The 18,437-nt window shown below is 41.6% G+C and overlaps 1 protein-coding gene across 2 annotated transcripts in view; it reads left to right on the plus strand.

Moving 5' to 3' along the window:
• Window positions 1–750: 750 nt before the first annotated feature.
• TNFRSF13B (TNF receptor superfamily member 13B) overlaps window positions 751–18,437 on the plus strand; it is a 35,640-nt gene continuing 17,953 nt past the window's right edge. The window contains exon 1 of one of the 2 annotated variants that reach the window (XM_032841300.1): window positions 751–846. The gene's annotated coding sequence lies outside the window, so the exon portion shown is untranslated. The remainder of the gene's footprint in view (window positions 847–18,437) is intronic. The other variant, XM_032841301.1, reaches the window with a different exon arrangement.

Here is an 18,437-nt window from a genome sequence, read left to right on the forward strand (position 1 = left end):
GTGCTAATCCTCCATATTGTTTATTGAGAACTTACTAGGTGCCAAGAACTTGCTCTAAGACTTTAACTGTGGTGACTCCTTTCATTCTGCTAACAAACTGTGACCTGGGTACGATTATACCCACTCATGAGAAAAGAAGACAGAGGCACAGAGAAGTTAAGGGAATTGCCCCAAAGGCTTCTTGCAGGTAAGCGGTCAAACTGAGGTTCAAATCCGGGGTGTCAGCTTCTCGAATGTTTTGATAGGGCTTAGGAAGCACAGAGAATGGGCATTTAGCCTGGCCTGGGGCAGTCAGGGATGGCTTCCTGGAGGAGTTGGCCCCTCAGATGAGCCTGAAGCCAGAACAGGAAGAGATGACCCAGCAATGAAATAGGAAATGGGTGTCAAGGAAGAGGGACAGTACTGAGCAATGTTTGGAGGCTGGAGAGTGGGGTCACCCTGGCTGCAGCTGGGAAGGTGTGGCATGGGGCTGGAAACCAGGTCCAAGCTGTGGGTCAGGGCCAGTTTGTGGTCATACCAGTTTATACCTCACCCCAAGGCCGGGCCAGTCCTGTTCTTCCTCTGCTCTGCGGGTGCTGGTGGGCATGGTGCAGTAGGGGCTCCGTAGATGGATGGCACTGGCGGGGACTCCGAGCAGTCCCAGGCCACCCACCTCAGCTCCTAACACGCAGGTGCAGGGCGGGAGGGGGTGCCGCTGATTTACATCCTACAGGTTGGGGGGAAAACCCAGGAAGTGCAGCTCAGGCACTAATCAAATCTCAGGCTAATAATAAACGTCCTGAGTAATGAGCGGCTTGGGCTGGAGCAGGCGAGGTGGCCGGAGCCGGGTGGGCCAGGAAGAGTGGCGTGAGTAGCTGGGGAGGCGGCCGGGTGGGGTGAGTGGGGGCGAGGAGGGCTCGGCCAGGGGTACCCTGCATGGATTCGGTGGGGATTGCTGGGCACGGCCTCCACAGCAGACGGGCAAGCTTGGGCAGTCTGAGGGTCGCCCCACGCCTCTGCACATGGACAGCCCCAAGTCTGGGGGCCTTGGGGGTATGCACCTTGCACCCCAGGAGAGGAGCCTGGAGCTTGGAAGATCAGCACATAAGCAGAAATTCCATCCCAGACGCCCCCAACCCCGAGCTGGCCAGGGAACCTCAGTCAGGTTGGCCAGGAGGTTTAAAAAGTATTTTATTTTGAAGCCAAAGTGTGGAGGAGAGTTTAATGCAGCTTCTGCATACATCCTCCAGCTTTGACGATTATCGGCATATGGCCCCCCACTTTCCATGCCTTCCGTGTTCCCCCAGCAGCCCCTCTGGATCATTTGAAAGCTAATAGCAAACACTGTACTGTTTGATTTGTGGATTCCTCAGCATTGAACTCTAAAAGCCTTTTAAAAAACAAAAATCAAAAAATTAACCATCAAACTCTGACCAGTTTGAAAAAGAAGCCCCCCCCAGCCCCCAGGTTCACCTAGGTGGCTCAGTCAGTTAAGCGTCTGCCTTCGGCTCAGGTCATGATCCCGGGGTTCTCAGATCAAGCCCCACGTCAGCAGGGAGCCTGCTTCTCCCTCCCCACTCTGGCTGCCACTCTGCCTACTTGTGATCCTTCTCTTCCTCTCTTTGTCAAATAAATAAATAAAATCTTAAAAAAAAAAAAAAAAGAAAGAAATAGAATGTCGCCCCCTAGTATTACCAAATAGCTGGTCAGTGTTGAGAATTTCCAACTGTCTCATCAATGTCTTTTCCAGTTGATTTGTTCAAATCATTATCTGACCACACCCCCATTATGGCTTTGATTACACATTTTATTTTATTTTATTTTTAAAGATTTTATTTATTTATTTGACAGAGATCACAAGTAGGCAGAGAGGCAGGCAGAGAGAGAGGAAGGGAAGCAGGCTCCCCGCCGAGCAGAGAGCCTGATGCGGGGCTTGATCCCAGGACCCTGGGATCATGACCCGAGCAGAGGTTTTAAACCACTGAGCCACCCAGGTGCCCCTGATTACACATTTTAATCTAGAACAGTTCCCCTCTGGTCTCCCCTTTCCCCCTTCCTATTTATTATTGAAGAAGCTGGATAGCTTACTCTGTAGAATTTTTGTCAGGGTTTTAAAGGCCCGTTTGAAGGCCCGAACCAGGAAGCATAGTTTGCTGGAGTGGAGGATCCAAGTCTGTGCTGCGCAGAGGGGACCCCAAGGGTGGGTTTGAGGGGCTCTTCAGGGCCCTGGGTGGCCTGGCCTGGGTTCAAGCACTGCTGCCTCCTGCTCTGTCCTGCTCATATCAAGCAGGGAGCACATCTTTCCTCTGATTCCTTTTTAAACCTACTGACCTTGTCCCCAGACACGTCCCCAGCTAAGGGCTCAAATGTATAAAATTTCTAAGACCTTCAGAGCAGGCAAGGGCCAGAGGCCACCTTGACTCAGGCTGAAACTGCCCGGGCCCCCAGGACCACGGGCCAGGAATTGGTCAGAACCATACGGGGCACTGAGCGCGGCTGCCATGTGCCCCAGAATCCGCCCCGGCCTGGAGTTCAGGGTTCTATCTCCCTGGTGTTCACAGACTCCCTGTGTGAGCTTGGATGAGCCTTTCATCTCCCCTGGCTCTGTTTCCTCAGCTTTACTATGAAGAAGAGCCTCTGGCCCACCAGATGTCCCTCAAAACCTCGAAAGGGCTTTGAACTTGCCAGAGCCCCTCTTGAGGAGTCCCAAGCAAAGGCTCGGAGAAGGGCTGCAGTTAAAAAAGCTTTGGGTTTCTTTAATCTGGCATTTTCCGAACTAATGTGACCACAAACGTCTTTCTTGGTACAGAATCTCTTAAGCCAAGCACACGAGGAATCCCAGGCAGAGGGATCCAACCATCATCCCTCTGTCTGCTCTTGGGTCTCAGGGTGCAGCAGGCTGGGGGTGTGAGCCTGGTCCTCAAAACCAGGCGTGCAAGGGGTTCTCCCTTCTTCCCTCTATGTCAACAGAAGTTTCTCAAGGTTCTATTCTGCCTGGCTGGTGTCAATCTTGGGGTTTTCCTGGCTCTTTTGGGGGCTGGATGATGGTTCTGGGATTTTCTGTAGATCCAGGTCATGGTGGAGGAGTGGGGAGCAGCCATGGCACCATTGGGTCCCCGTCAGGTCCCACAGCTTGGTGGCACCCAGACCACGAGTATGTCTCCGAAGCTCTCTAGGGCTGCCCTGTCCAATCTAACCCAGAGGCCCCCCACCCAGAACTTCACAGTGTGCTGGGGCGAGCAGCAGCACCCTCCTTCTCCTCTCCCCAGATGAGGGAAGGGTCAGAGTTCTCTCTAATTTTGTCTGATCCTTTTGTATTTTCAATTTGTGTTTTGAGTAGATAGTGGTCACACATCGGAAGCACAGAAAGTATAAAAAGGTAGACAATATGAAGTCTTCCTTCTCTCTCCATCCTTCAGGGGCCTAGTTCCTGCCTCCCTGGAAAGAAATAGCCTTAACTGCCATATCCTTTACACATCACACAGTTTACCCCGTTAAAGTGTGCGAGGCAACGATACTGAGTGTGTTTGCAGACTGATGCAATCAGCACTATGATCTAATTTTAGAACATCTGCATCACCCCACATTGTCCATTCCTCCCAACCCCAGGCCTTAGGTTATCACTAACCTGCTTTCTGTCTTTACAGATTTGCCTGTATTTTTCTTTTTTTTTTTTTAAGATTTTATTTATTTATTTGACAGACAGATATCACAAGTAGGCAGAGAGGCAGGTAGAGAGAGAGGAGGAAGCAGGCTCCCTGCTGAGCAGAGAGCCCGATGCAGAGCTCAATCCCGGAACCCTGGGATCATGACCTGAGCCGAAGGCAGAGGCTTAACCCACTGAGCCACCCAGGTGCCCCAGATTTGCCTGTATTTTTCTTAAAAAGATTTCTTTATTTATTTGGGGAGTGGGGCAGAGAAAGAGGGAGAGAATCTCAAGCAGACTCCCTGCTAAGCACAGAGTCAGACACAGGGCTCCATCCCAAGATCCTGAGCTCGAAACCTGAGCCAAAATCAAGAGTCAGCCACTCAGCCGACTGAGCCACCCAGACACACCTAAGCTCCTGTTTTGGACAATTTTATAAAAATCGAATGTGGTTTTATCCAATTGGGGCACCTGGGTGGCTCAGTTGTTGGGTGTCTGCCTTCACCTCAGTTCATGATCCCGGGGTCCTGGGATCAAGCCCCACAACAGGCTCCCTGCTCCCTCCTCTTCCACTCCCCCTGCCTGTGTTCCCTCTCTGGCTATGTCTCTCTCTGTCAAGTAAATAAAATAAAAATCTTTAAAAAAAAAATTCCAATGTGGGGCACCTGGGTGTCTCAGTGGGTTAAGCGCCTGCCTTTGGCTTGGGTCATGATCCCAGGATTCTGGGATCGAACCCCTCATCGGGCTCCTTGCTCAGCAGGGAGCCTGCTTCTCATTCTCCCTCTGCCTGCTGCTCCCCCTGCTTGTGCTTTCTCAATCTCTCTTTGTCTCTCTGTCAAATAAATAAATAAAATCTTTAAAAAAAAATCCAATGTGGTGTTTTGCAAACTGCCTTCTTCCTCCTAGCATGATGTTTTTAAGCTTCATTCATTTTGTAGTATATATCAGCACTTTTTTCCTTTTTATGGACCAATAATATTCCATTTAATGGATATACCACATTTTATCCATTCATCAATTGATGGACATTTGGGTTGTTTCTGCTTTTTGGCTATTATGAATAATGCTGCCATGAACATTCATGTTCAAGTATTTGGGTGGACATGTTTTCATTTGTCTTGGAGCGGAAATTCTGGGTCTTATAACAATTCTCTGCTTAACACTTCGAGGAATTACCAAACTGTTTTCCACAGTAGCTGTACCATTTCATACTCTTGCTTCCTGTATGAGGGTTCTAGTTTCTCTACATCATCAGGAACACGTGTCATTATCCCTTTGTTCATTATGGTCATTTTAGTATGTATGTCAGTGTGGTTTTGATTTGCATTTCCCTATTGACATGTGATGTTGACCATCTTTTCATGAGCTTAGTAGCCATTCACATTATCTTTTTGGAAAAATGTCTAACTCCTTAACCTATTTTTAAATTGGGTTGTTTTTCACTATTCGATTATAAGCATTCTTAAATTACTCTTTTTTTATGATTGTATTTATTTGACAGAGAGAGAGAAATCATTAGTAGGCAGAGAGGCAGGCAGAGAGAGAGAGGGGAGGAGGCAGGCTCCCTGCGGAGCAGAGAGCTCGATGCGGGGCTCGATCCCAGGACCCTGGGATCATGACCTGAGCAGAAGGCAGAGGCTTTAACCCACTGAGCCACCCAGGCGCCCCCCCTTTTTTTTAATTACTCTTTTTTATGATTTGATTATAAGCATTCTTTATATATTCTGGATCCTCCAACATATATATGGTTTGCAAATATTTCCTCCCACTCTGTGGATTGTCCTTTTATTTTCTTGATAGTATTCTGTGAAACACAAACGTGTTTAATTTTGATAAAGTCCAATCTCTCAATCTTCTCTGTAGCCATTTATGCATTTGGTGTCATTGCCTAACCCCAAAGCATGAAGATTCACTTGTTTTCTTCTAAATTTATCATTTTAGCTCTTACATTTAGATCTATGATCACTGGGAGTTAATTTTTGTGTATGGTGGGAGGTAGGAGTCCAAATTTCCTTTTTCTTTTTTAAAGGATTTATTTATTCATTTGACAGAAAGATCACAAGTAGGCAAAGAGGCAGGCAGAAGGAGAGAAGGAAGCAGGCTCCCCGCCGAGCAGAGAGCCCGATGCAGGGCTCGATCCCAGGACCCTGGGATCATGACCTGAGCTGAAGGCAGAGGCTTTAACCCACTGAGCCACCCAGGTGCCCTAGGAGTCCACATTTCTTGTTTTACACATGTCTATCCTATTGTCTCAGCAATCTTTGTTGAAGACTATCCTTTCTCCCATTGAGTTGTCTTGGAACCCTTGTTGAACATCAACTGACTATAAATGTTAGGCTTTATTTATGGACTCTCAATGCTATTCCATTGGTTATGGTTATCTTTATGCCAGTACCACACTGTCTTATTTACTGTTGCTTTGTAGTAAGTTTTGAAGTTGAGAACTGTGAGTCTTCAACTGTTCTTCTTTTTTGAGATTGCTTTGGCTCTTCTGGGTCTCTTGCATTTCTATATGATTTAAGGATCAGCTTGTCAAATTCGGCAGAAAAGCCAGCTGTGATTTTTTATTAAGATTGCATTGACTCTGTAGAATAATTTGGGGAATATTGCCATCTTAACAATATTAAGTCTTTCAATCCATGAACATGGGATGTCTCTCCGTTTATTTAGCTTTTTTAAGATTTCTGTCAAAAACGTTTTGTAATTTTCAATGTACACAAGTTTGGCACTCTTTTGTTAAATTTATTCCTGAGATTTTTATTTAAAACACCATTTTTTTCTTGTATTTCTTTATAATGTTTTTTTGTATATATGCCAACACTTACAGATTTGAACTTTCCCCCTTTTTGCAAAAGGAAGGAAGGAAGGAAGGAAGAAAGGTCCAGCCCTATGAACTGTGCTGTTATGTACACTATTTATTTTTGGTTTTGTTTTTCCACATAATATATCTTAGAATTCTTTTCATAGCAATATATAAAGAGCTTCCTAATTCTTTTTTTAGAGATGCATATAGTCCTGTATATAAGCATACTATAATTTACTCATTCAGTCCTCTATTGATGGGCATTTGGGTTTTTACCAATCTCTTGCTATTGCAAACATTGCTGCAGTGAATTTATTATTTCCCACTCTGGGATAAATCCCAGAATTTAATCACTGTATCACTGGTAAATGCATCAGTAATTTTGACAAATGTTGCTGAATTGCCCTCCACGAGGGTTATCCCTATCCCCCACCCCCCCACTTTCCATACTGAACTGGAGTGCCAATTTCCTCATGACTTTGCCATTAGAAGGTATTATTAAGCTTCTGGATTTGTAAGTCTATTAAAGGGAAGATAGTATCAGCACAGTTGTCTTTGGAATGAACCAGACATCTTTATGATGTTTTTGCCTGTCTGTGAACTGTCCACTGTGTTTGCTCAGTTTTCTATTGGGTAACTGACCTTTCCCCTTCTGTTTACCGATATGAACTGCAATGTTTTTTCCCACTTTCTATTTGCCTTTAGACTTTTCTGAAGGCATTTTTGGCTATGTTTGGGTTTTTTTTGTTTGCTTGTTCTGTGAAGTCTATTTTATCAGTCTTTTCTTTTATGGATTTTGGATATGGGGTCATAGTTAGAAAGGCCTTTCATACTCCAAGGTTACAAAGAAATATCAGAGCATTTTTTTCTCTAGAACATTTTGTAATTTTATTCTTTTTCACACTTAAATCTTTGGGCTGGTGGTTTTGTTTTTGTTATATATATATATATATACATATATATATATATACATACATATACACACATATATATACACACACACATATATGTATATGTTAAGTTATTTACATATATATACATACACATGTATATATATGTGTATATATGTGTGTGTGTGTGTGTGTGTGTGTATGAAATTATTTCCTGTGCTGGTTTCTGGTCCACTTACTTTGTCTCTTCCAGGAATCCTCTCCCCTAAGTTTTAAAAGCAAAAGCCAAGATTTTTGCTTTCCCCTCTCTCCACTCCAGGACACCTCTGCCCTGAGTCCTACTTGAATGGAGGAAATGCAGGCAGGAGAGGGGGCAGAGTAAAACTTGAATATTGTCCCAGCCCAGCTGCCTATAACACAGTGCAAAAATGGAGACTGCTTTTCATCCCACAAGTCTTTACTGAGGACAGCAATGTGCAAGGTCATTTATGAGCATTTATCAAGGACCTACTATGTCCTGGTATTATGGGAAGCACAGACTCAGAGATGAATGAGACAGTGAAAGGAGGCAGAATGGCTACACCTTCAAATGTAAGTTACAAAACAAGAAATATGACCAGGTAGACATGCTCAGACCACAAGGTCATCCAGGAAGACACATGTGAGACAGCTCAGAGGAGAGGAGAGGCAAGAGGATAAGACAGTTATGGGGGCAAGTGTTTTTAGAAAATTTTGATGCTTAAGCTACAAGTTGAGGCTGTGGGAGAAGTTCCCAGGCCTGGAGGGCTAATTCGAGGATATATCATTATTAATAAAAATATTCTATCATTATAAGAGATTCTATGGTTTTATATTACTATAAAATAATTATAATTGTGACTATAATTAGTCCATTATATTTTATACCACTTGTATCAGACAAGTAACCACCACTTGGCAGCCGTGTTTCAGGCCAGTTACATGAATGTCACATACACGTCCTTGCGAGAACTTTCTCTGCAGAGGAAAACCTATACCCTCCATTTTGCAGATAAGGAAAGCCGAGGTTGTGTGCCCTTTCCCAAGCTGATTCAGTGGTGACCCAGAGTTGTGGTTTCCCCACCACATGCACTTTGGTTCTCTCACACTTGTTCAGCCACTGAACTGTGGCAAATCAATTTTCAAAATGAGCTAACAGGAGGCAAAAATTATAATAGGTAGAAATGGTCATCCCCTTCTTATAAACCAAAACCGAGAAAGTGACTTGACTAGGATTCCCAAGACCTAATTTAGTTCTGACTTAAATCCTGCGTGGGGACAGTGGGCTCACCACCCTGAGAATCTCTGAAAGGTAGTTTGGGTGGGGGCTGGCCGAGGTCAGTCTCCGACCTATGTTCAGTATTTCAGAAGAGCCTGGTAGGAAATCAGTTACAATTAACTGAAATGAAAAGCCACCTTCTCATTTCCTTCTTTGTCTCCTCCCCTCGCCTTGTCCTCTTACCTCTCCCACCACCCCAACCCCTCTACCTCCTCTTCCTTCTTCTTCATGTAAATAAAATCAAGGTTGTAAGTGGTCATTGCCTGTTCTCCTGCAGGTGCCCCAGGTGTCAGGCTGTGACCTCCTCCAGGACACGCACCCCATCTTTTCACATTGAAATCCCCTCCTGACCTCACCCCACCAGTGACAGCCTAGCTCAAAGCCCCAGTTCACATTGTGTTTACTTAAAGACTGGATGAGACATTCCTCCCGTCTTGAAGTTGTTTTTGTCCTTTCTTTTCAATTCAAGATTTTTTTGACAAAATTGTAAAGAGTCAGAAGGAGGACCTGAGATTTTACACCCCTCCTGTTCCTTTCTCATGGGGATGGGACTCTCTCCCCACCATATAGAGAGATATGGAGTTGTCTTAGGCCCTTAGGCAGGAGTTTGCCCTTTTATTCTTTCCTTGACTCAGGTCCAGGCCTTGGACAGCACAGTACTCCCTATTGCAAGGAGTGGCAGTATTAATAAGGGCAATAGCTCAGAAGGTTAACCTTTTACTAATAGCCCAGTACGATGCCAGGCAAAGCAGCTGCTATGCATGAAATGTTCACATCATCCATATGAAGTAAACAATAGCATCCCTATTTTACAGATGGGGACACTGGGGTTCCAGGAGGTGACGTTCTGCCCAAGGCCACAGAGTTAGGAAGTGCTGGGCCCAGGATACATAGTCCAGTGGTTCCCAGCCCTTGCTACCTGATAGCTTCACTGGGCTCACTCTCAAAGAGTCTCAGAATATCATAGGCATACAGCGCTAGTTCTTGACTTTTCAATTTTATATGCTATGTGTTAACTTCCTACTTTGTAAGACAAGAACTTAATTCTTCCATCACCCTCTGTGCGCACACAACCTCTCCTCCCCCCAGGCTCCCAGAGCTCTGCCTTGAGTTAGACCCGTGGAGACTTCGAGCAAGTCTGATACAGACAATGGGGCTGACCTGATGGTGGATGGGGCAGCCACGGCACTGTACTCAGCCAGCCTGGCACACTGTGTTGTTGAATCCATCAACAACACAAATTCCTTTGGATCCCTTTAGCCATCCCGTTAGGTGTTCGAGGATAGACTGCTCTCTTTGCTGTCGGCTAATCAGTTGCCCCCAAATGTAAAATGCTCTAGACTCTTGTTCTTCCTTTATTCATCCTCTCTTGTAAGTCCCAGTATTGCCTTTGTTCATTGACAGTGGTCTAACGGCTATCTCCACTCACACAAATGAGTAGCATTTGTTACTCATAATTCAAAGTCTCTGAGTTACTCTGAGTTACTCATGGACTGTTGCTCACACGTTTATGATGTTGTGGATTTTGTTCCCAGCTGAAACATACGGGTTCCATGATTTCCCTGGGCTTGATATCGCCTCAGTTTTCTCTGTGCGTATCAGTAATTTATCCTCAGCTCTGTGACAAGCTCAGCCTGTCAGTTGGCCAAACATACTCACTTGTCTATTATTTCAATGTTTTCCATTGGAGACCTTTCTTCCCTCTTTTCTTTTTTAGCTGGGAGAGGATTCCCTCTAGGCCTATAAATGCTGTCCCCAGAGACTTCTTTCATCATCATTCTGAGAATTCTAACTTCATCTCTTTGCTGAGACGGAACCACTCTTTCTCCCCCACTCCCCATTGTTTTGTTTACTCCCTACATTTGATGGAGCGTATCCCCCAGTAGCTCACCAGGAAATGGTGCAAGGATGGAAGATAAAAGTTTTTGAGACTTTGTATGTCTCATAACATCTTTGTTTGACCCCATACTAGATTAATAACATGTGGTGTTCTAGACTGAAAATATTTCTATCATAAATTTGGAGCATTGTGCCCTATCTTTTCCTTCTGGTTTGCCTTTTTTTTGGGGGGGGGATGAAATACACAGAATAAAATTTAACATTTTAGTCATTTTTAAGTGTACAATTCAGTGGCGTTAAGTACATGCACAATGTTTTGGAACCATCACCACTATCTACCCAAAACTTTTCATCCTCCCAGTTCCCTCCCCTGCCCCCAGTGCCTGGTAATCTCTAGTCTGCGTTCTGCCTCTATGAACTTGCCTGTTCTGGGTCCCTCACTCAAGTGGAATCATACAATGTTTGTCCTTTTGTGGCTGCCTTATTTCACTGAGCATAAGATCTAGAAAGTTCTTCCATGTTCCTCCATGTGTCAGTGCTTCACTCATTTTAATAACTGGATAATATTCCAGTATAGATAGAACTTTTTACTTATCCTTTCATCTAATGATAAACACTTGGGTTTTCCACATTTTGGCTATTGTGAATAATGCTGCTGTGAACGCTGGTGTACAAGTATCTGTTTGAATCGCTGTTTTGAGTTCTTTGGAGTGTATTCCTAGGACTGGAATTGTTGGGCCAAATGTTAGTTCCGTATTTAACTTTTTTTAAAAAAGATTTTTATTTATTTATTTGACAGACAAAGATCACAAGTAGGCAGAGAGGCAGGCAGAGAGAAAGGAGGAAGCAGGATCCCCGAGAGCAGGGAGCCCGATGCGGAGCTCGATCCCAGGACCTTGGGATCATGACCTGAACTGAAGGCAGAGGCTTTACTCCACTGAGCCACCCAGGTGTCCCCGTATTTAACTTTTTGAGGAACTGCCAAATTGTTTTCTATAGTGGTTGCAGCCTTTTGCATTCCCACAATCAGTACAGGAGGGGTCCAATTCCTCCATGTTCTTGTCAACACTTGTTATTTTTCCCTTTTTTGAAAATAGCCATTCTAATGAACATGAATGAACATATCTCATTGTAGTTTTGATTTGAATTTTTCTAATGACTGATGATGATGACTATTTTTATATGCTTATAGGCCATTTGGATGTCTTCTTTGGGAGAAATGTCAATTCAAGTATTTTGTCCCTTTTGGCTTGACTCGTTTCATTTTTGGTTCTTGAGTCTCAGTAGTTCTTTATATATTCTGCATATTAATCCCTTATCAGAGATATTTGCCCCCATTCTGTGAGCTCCCATTTTTCACTCTCTTGATATGCACAGAAGTTTTAAATTTTTATGAAATCCAATTTATCTAGGTGTTGTATCAAAAGTGTCACTACCAGATTCAATCCGTGAAGACCTCCCCCTGTTTTCTTCTAAAAGTTTTATAGGTTCAGGCTTAAGTTTAGGTCTTTGATGCATTTTAAGTTAATTTTTGTATATATAGTAAGGTAAGGGTTCAACTACATTCTTTCACATGTGGATATCCAGTTTTCTCAGCACCATTTATTGAAGATTGTCCTTACCCCATTGAAATATTTTGGACCCCTGTTGAAAGTCAATGGATTGTTTGTGTGAGAGTTTATTTCTGGTCCATTTCTGTACCATTCCACTGTTCTGGGTGGCCGTCATCATTCCAGTATTATACTACTTAACCGTTTACTTTAGCTTTGCAATAAGTTTTGAAATCAGGAAGTGCTGGTCTTTCAACTCTTCTTTTTTAAAAATTTTTACTTTTTTTAAAGATTTTATTTATTTATTTGACAAAGAGAGAGAGAGAGAGAGAAATCACAAGCAGGCAGACAGGCAAGCAGAGAGAGAGGGGGAAGCAGGCTCCCTGCCGAGCAGAGAGCCCGATGCGGGGCTTGATCCCAGGACCCTGAGATCACGACCTGAGCTGAAGGCAGAGGCTCAACCCACTGATCCACCCAGGTGCCCCCCTCCAACTGTTCTTATTCTTCAAAGTTGTTTTGGTTTATTCAGGGTTTCTTGTAATTCCATATGAAGTCTCAGGATAAATTTTTGTATTTGTATTAAAAAGTTACTGGGATTTTGTTAAGGATTACATTGAATCTGTAGATCACCTTGGGTAGTATTGCCATCTTAATATTAAGTCTTCCAGTCCATGAACATAGGATGTCCTTGTTTAAGTCTTCTTTAATTTCAGTAATGTTTAGTAGTTTTTCAGTGAATGTGCTTTTGCTACCTTGGTTAAGATTATTTCTAAGCATTTTATTCTTTTTTTATGCCTTTGTAAATGCAATTGTTTTCTTAATTTCCTTTTAGAATTGTTTGCTGCAAATATATATATTTGTGTTTTGATTTTATCCTACAACTTACCATTAGCTCCAATAAGGGTGTGTGTGTGTGTGTGTGTGTGTGTGTGTGTGTGTAACTTTTAGGGACTTTACATATAAGATCATGTTATCTGTGAACAGAGATAATTTTACTTTCTTCTTTCCAATTTAGATGTCTTATTTCTTTTTCTTGTCTAATTGCTCTAGCTAGAACTTTCAGTACTACGTTCAATTGATGCAGTGAAAGTGGTCATTCTTGTCTTGTTGCTGCTCTTAGGAGGGAAGCTTTCAGTCTTCCACAATTGAGTAGGATGCAGCTGTGAGTTTTTCATATATGGCTATAATCATATTGAGGAAATTTTCTCCTATTTTTGTTTTACTGTTTTATTTTTTTGATCATGGAAAGGTTTTGGATTTTGTCAAATGCTTTTTCTGCACCAACTGAGATGAGCATACATTTTTTCTTTTCATTCTTTTAATGTGATATATTACACTGATTAGTTTTTGTGTAATGAACCATTGTTGCATTCCAAGAAGAGAAAATCCCACTTTTTTGTGGTGTAGAATCCTTTTAATAAAGCTGTTGGAATTTATTTGCTAATATCTTGTTGAGAATGTTTACATCTGTGTTCATAAGACATATTGGTCTGTAATTTTCTTTTCTTATGTTGTCTTTCTGAGGCTTTGGTAGCAGTGTAATGCTGACCTCATAGAATGAGTTAAGAGGTATTCCCTCCTCTTCAATTTTTTAGAAGAGTCTGAGAAGTATTAGTGTCAATTCTTCTTTTAAGTGTTTCATCGAACTCACCAGTGACACCATCTGGTCATGGGCTTTTCACTGAGAGGTTTCTGATTACTGATTCGATCTTCTTACTTGTTATATATAGGTCTGTTCGGATATTCCTTTTTAGTGTGTCAGTCTTTGTAAATTGTATGTTTCTAGGAATTTGTCTGTTTATCTAGGTTACTCAATTAGTTCAATGTATAATTGCTCATAGTATTCTCATAATCTGTAAAATCTGTAGTAATATCCCCACTTTCATTTTTTTTAATCTCTTTTTTTCCCATTTTATTTTATTTTCATCATGGTAAGTGTACTGTATAATCCCCATTACCTATTTCACCCATCCCCCCTACCCACCTTGCCTCTGGTAACCAACAGTTTGTTCTCCATAGTTAAGTCTGTTTCTTGGTTCGCCTCTCTCTCCCTTTTTTTCACCTTTGCGCATTTGTTTTGTTTCTTAAATTCCATATATGAGTGAAATCATATGGTATTTGTCTTTCTTTGACTGACTTATTTTGCTTAGCATAATACTCTGAAGCTCCATCCATGTCTTTGCAAATGGCAAGATTTCATTCTTTTTTTATGGCTGAGTTGTACTGCATTGTCGATATATACCACATATTCATTTGTCTATCCATGGACACTTGGTCTGCTTCCATGGTTTGGCTATTGTAAATAATGCTGCAATAAACACAGGGGTGCATGTATCCCTTTGCGCATATATATATATATATATATATATATATATATATATATATATATGTAAATACCTAGTAGTGCAATTCCTAGATCATAAGGTAGTTCTATTTTTTTTTAAAGATTTTACTTATTTATTTGACAGAGATAGATAACAAGTAGGCAGAGAGGCAAGCAGAGAGAGGAGGGTAAGCAGGCTCCCCGCCCAGCAGAGAGCCCGATGCGGGGCTCGATCCCAGGACTCTGAGATCATCACCTGAGCCGAAGGCAGAGGTCCAACCCACTGAGCCACCCAGGCGCCCCGGTAGCTCTATTTTTAATTTTTGAGGAACCTCCATATTGTTTTCCACAGTGGCTGCACCAATTTTCATTCCCACCAACACTGTAAGAGAGTTCCTTTTTCTCCACATCCTCACCAACAGTTCCTATTTCTTGTATTTTGTATTTTAGCCATTCTGACAAGTGTAAGGTGATACTTCATTGTAGTTTTGCTCTGCGTTTCCCTGATGACGGGTGATGGTGAGCATCTTTTCACGTCCCACTTTCATTTCTGACTTTAGTAATTCGAGTCTTCTGTTTTTCTTAGTCAGTCTGGTTAAGGTCTGTCAAGTTTGTTAATCTATTCAAAGAACAAACTTTCGGTTTTGTTGATTATCTCTAGTACGGTTTTTCTGGTTCTCTATTTTATTTATCTCCACTCCAATCTTTATTAGTTCTTTCCATCTAATATCTCTGGGTTTAGTTCACTCTTCTTTTTCTAGTTCCTCAAGGTGTACAGTTAGGTTATGATTTGAGAATTTCTATTTTTTAAAAAGATTTTATTTATTTATTTGACAGAAAGAGAGAGAGATCACAAGTAGGCAGAGAGGCAGGCAGAGAGGGGTGGGGGGAACAGGCTCCCTGCTGAGCAGAGGGCCCCATGCAGGGCTGGATCCCAGGACCCTGGGATCACGACCTGAGCTGAAGGCAGAGGCTTAACCCACTGAGCCACCCAGGCGCCCTGAGAATTTCTATTTTTTTAGTGTATGCATTTGCAGCTACAAATATCTCCTTCAGCATTACTTTCCAGTATCCCATAACTTTTGGTAAGTCGTGTTTTCATTTTCATTTATCTCCATATTTTTCTAATTCTCCTTGTGATTACTGCTTTGATACAGCAGCTGTTTAAGAGTAGGTTGTTCAGTTTCCACATATCTGTGAATTTCCCAGTTTTCCTTCTGTTACTGACCTTTAGTCGCATTCCATTTTGATCAGAAAAGATATTTTGAATAGTTTCAATATTTTAGAACCTGTTAAAATTTGTTCTGTGACCTAATATATGGTCAGTTTTTTATTTTATTTTATTTTATTGTAAAGATTTTATTTATTTACTTGATAGAGAGAAATCACAAACAGGCAGAGAGAGGGGGGGAAAGCAGGCTCTCCGCTGAGCAGAGAGCCCATGCAGGGCTCGATCCCAGGACCCTGAGATCATGACCTGAGCCGAAGGCAGAGGCCTAACCCACTGAGCCACCCAGGCGCCCCTTGTTTTTTATTTTAAAAGAAATTGAAGGGGGAAGAGGCAGAAGGGCAGAGGGAGAGAGATACTCTTAAGCAGACTCCATGCCCAGTGGAGCCTAACTTGGGGCTTGATCTCACAACCTGAGATCATGAACTGAGCCAAAATCAAGAGTTGGACATTTAATGGACTGAGTCACCCAGGTGCCCCTACGATGTAATATATGGTCTACCATAGAGAATATTCCATGCACACTTGAGAAGAACATGTATTATGCTGTTGTTGAGTGTAATGCACTGTGTATGTTCATTATACATCATTGGTTTATATTGTTTATTTGTAGCTGGTTTATAGTGTCATTCAAGTCCTCCATTTCCTTATTAATCTTTTGCCTGGTTCTGCTATCCATTACTGGAAGTGGGTATTGACATATCCAAATATTACTGCAGAATTATCTTTTTCTCCCTTCAATTCTGTTAATTTCTGTTTCATATATTTTGGGGCTCCATTATTAGGTGCATGTATGTTTATTGTGGTCAAACTTTTTATTGATATATTTTGTCCTTCTTTGTTTCTTATAAACTTATAATCTTTGTTTCTTATAAGTTTTGCTTAAAGGCCTATTTTGTCTGACAATAATAATACCACCTCAGCTCTCTTTTGGCTATTTTTTGCATGGAATATATTTATTCACTGTTTTTACTTACAATCTCTTTGTAAGATTGTTTTGTACAATCTCTTCATTTTTTTAAATCCAAAGTCTCTTGTAGACAGCATATAGATGGAGACTCTCTTCTTTTTTAATACAATCTGCCAATTTCTGTCTTTTAAAGTTTATTTGTTTTTAACATTTTATCTATTTATTTGACAGAGAGAGAGATCACAAGTAAGCAGACAGGCAGGCAGAGAGAGATGGGGGGAAGCAGGCTCCCTGACAAGCAGAGAGCCCGACATAGGGCTCGATCCCAGGACCTCAGGATCATGACCTGAGCCGAGGGCAGAGGCTTAACCCACTGAGCCACCCAGGCGCCCTGAATTTCTGCCTTTTAATAGAGAAATTTAGTCCATTTATTTTGATGTGTTTACTAATAAAAAAAGGATTTTCTTCTCTCATTTATCTGTTTTCTGTATGTTTTATATGTTTTTTGTCTCGCTATCCCTCCATTGCTATCTTTTTTTGTATCTAGTTAGTTACTCATGTGTAATATTTGGTTTGCCTTTTCTTTCTTCTTTTGTATTTTTTAAAGTTATTTTCTTAGTGGTTATCTTGAGGATTACAATTAACATCTTAAACTCATAACAACTTGATTTGAAGACTAACTTAGTTTCAATAATACACACACATTCTCTTCTTATATCTCTGTTCCTTCCTATTTATATTGTTATTGTCACGGATAACCTCTTTATACATTTTTAAAAAGATTTTATTTATTTATTTGACGGAAAGAGATGGAACACAAGCAGGGGAAGTTGGAGAGGGAGAAGCAGGCTTCCTGCCGAGCAGGGAGCCTGATGTGGGCCTCGATCCCAGGACCCTGGGATCAAGACCTGAGTGGAAGGCAGATGCTTAACAACTGAGCCACCCAGGCACCCCACCTATTTATACATTTTATGCCCATTAACATAGATTTATAGTCATTGTTTCATGCACTGGTTCATTAAATCATATAGGGAAAAAAAGAGGAGTTACAAATCACTCAAAAAGTACAATAATACTGGCTTTTATAATTACCTATGTAGTTATCTTTACCAATGTCCCTTATCTGTTTTTATGACTGTCTATGTCTAGGGTACTTTCATTTCCGCAAAAAGGACTCCCTTTAGCATTCCTTGTTGGGCAGGTGTAATGAATGAGGGTAATGGACTCCCTTGGCTTCTGTTTATCTGGAAATGTCTTAATTTCCCCTTCATTCTTGAAGGATAGTTTTGCTGGCTATATAATTCTTGGTTGGCAAATTTTTCCTTTCAGGACTTTACACACATCATCCCCCGACTCCTGGCCTCCATGGTTTCTGAGGAGAAATTAGCTGTTAATTTTTTTTGAAGATCACCTGTATGTGACAATTTGTTTCTGTTTCAGGTTTTACAATTTTCTCTTTGTCTTTGTGTTTCCTCATTTTTATTACAATGTGTCTCAGTATGGGCTCTTTGAATTTATCTTATTGAGAGTTCTTTGAGATTTTTGAATGTGTATATTTATGTCTCTTAAGATTTGAGAAATATTCAGCCATTATTTCTTCAAATATTGTTTATGTCCCTTTCTCTCTCTCCTTTTGAAACTCCTATAAACTTATGGTGGCATGTTTGATGAGGCTCCACAAGTCCCCCAGAGTCTGTTCACTTGTCCTCATTTTTTAAAAAAAGTTTGGCTTCTCAGACTAAACAATTTAATTGTTTTATCTTCAGGTTCACTGATCCTTTCTTTTGCCTTCTCAAATCTGTTGTTGAACACCTTTAGTGAGTTTTTAAAATTTCAGTTATTGGACTTTTCAACTCCAGAATTTCCATTCATTTCTATTGTTCAATAGATTATTTTTAGAGCAGTTTTGGGTTCCCAGAAAAATTGAGTGGGAAGTACAGAGAATTCCCCTACCCCTCATACTTCCAAACAT

The sequence above is a fragment of the Lontra canadensis genome, unplaced genomic scaffold (genome assembly GCF_010015895.1).
Source record: "Lontra canadensis isolate GAN:19392208 unplaced genomic scaffold, GSC_riverotter_1.0 scaffold122, whole genome shotgun sequence".
Taxonomy (NCBI): domain Eukaryota; kingdom Metazoa; phylum Chordata; class Mammalia; order Carnivora; family Mustelidae; genus Lontra; species Lontra canadensis.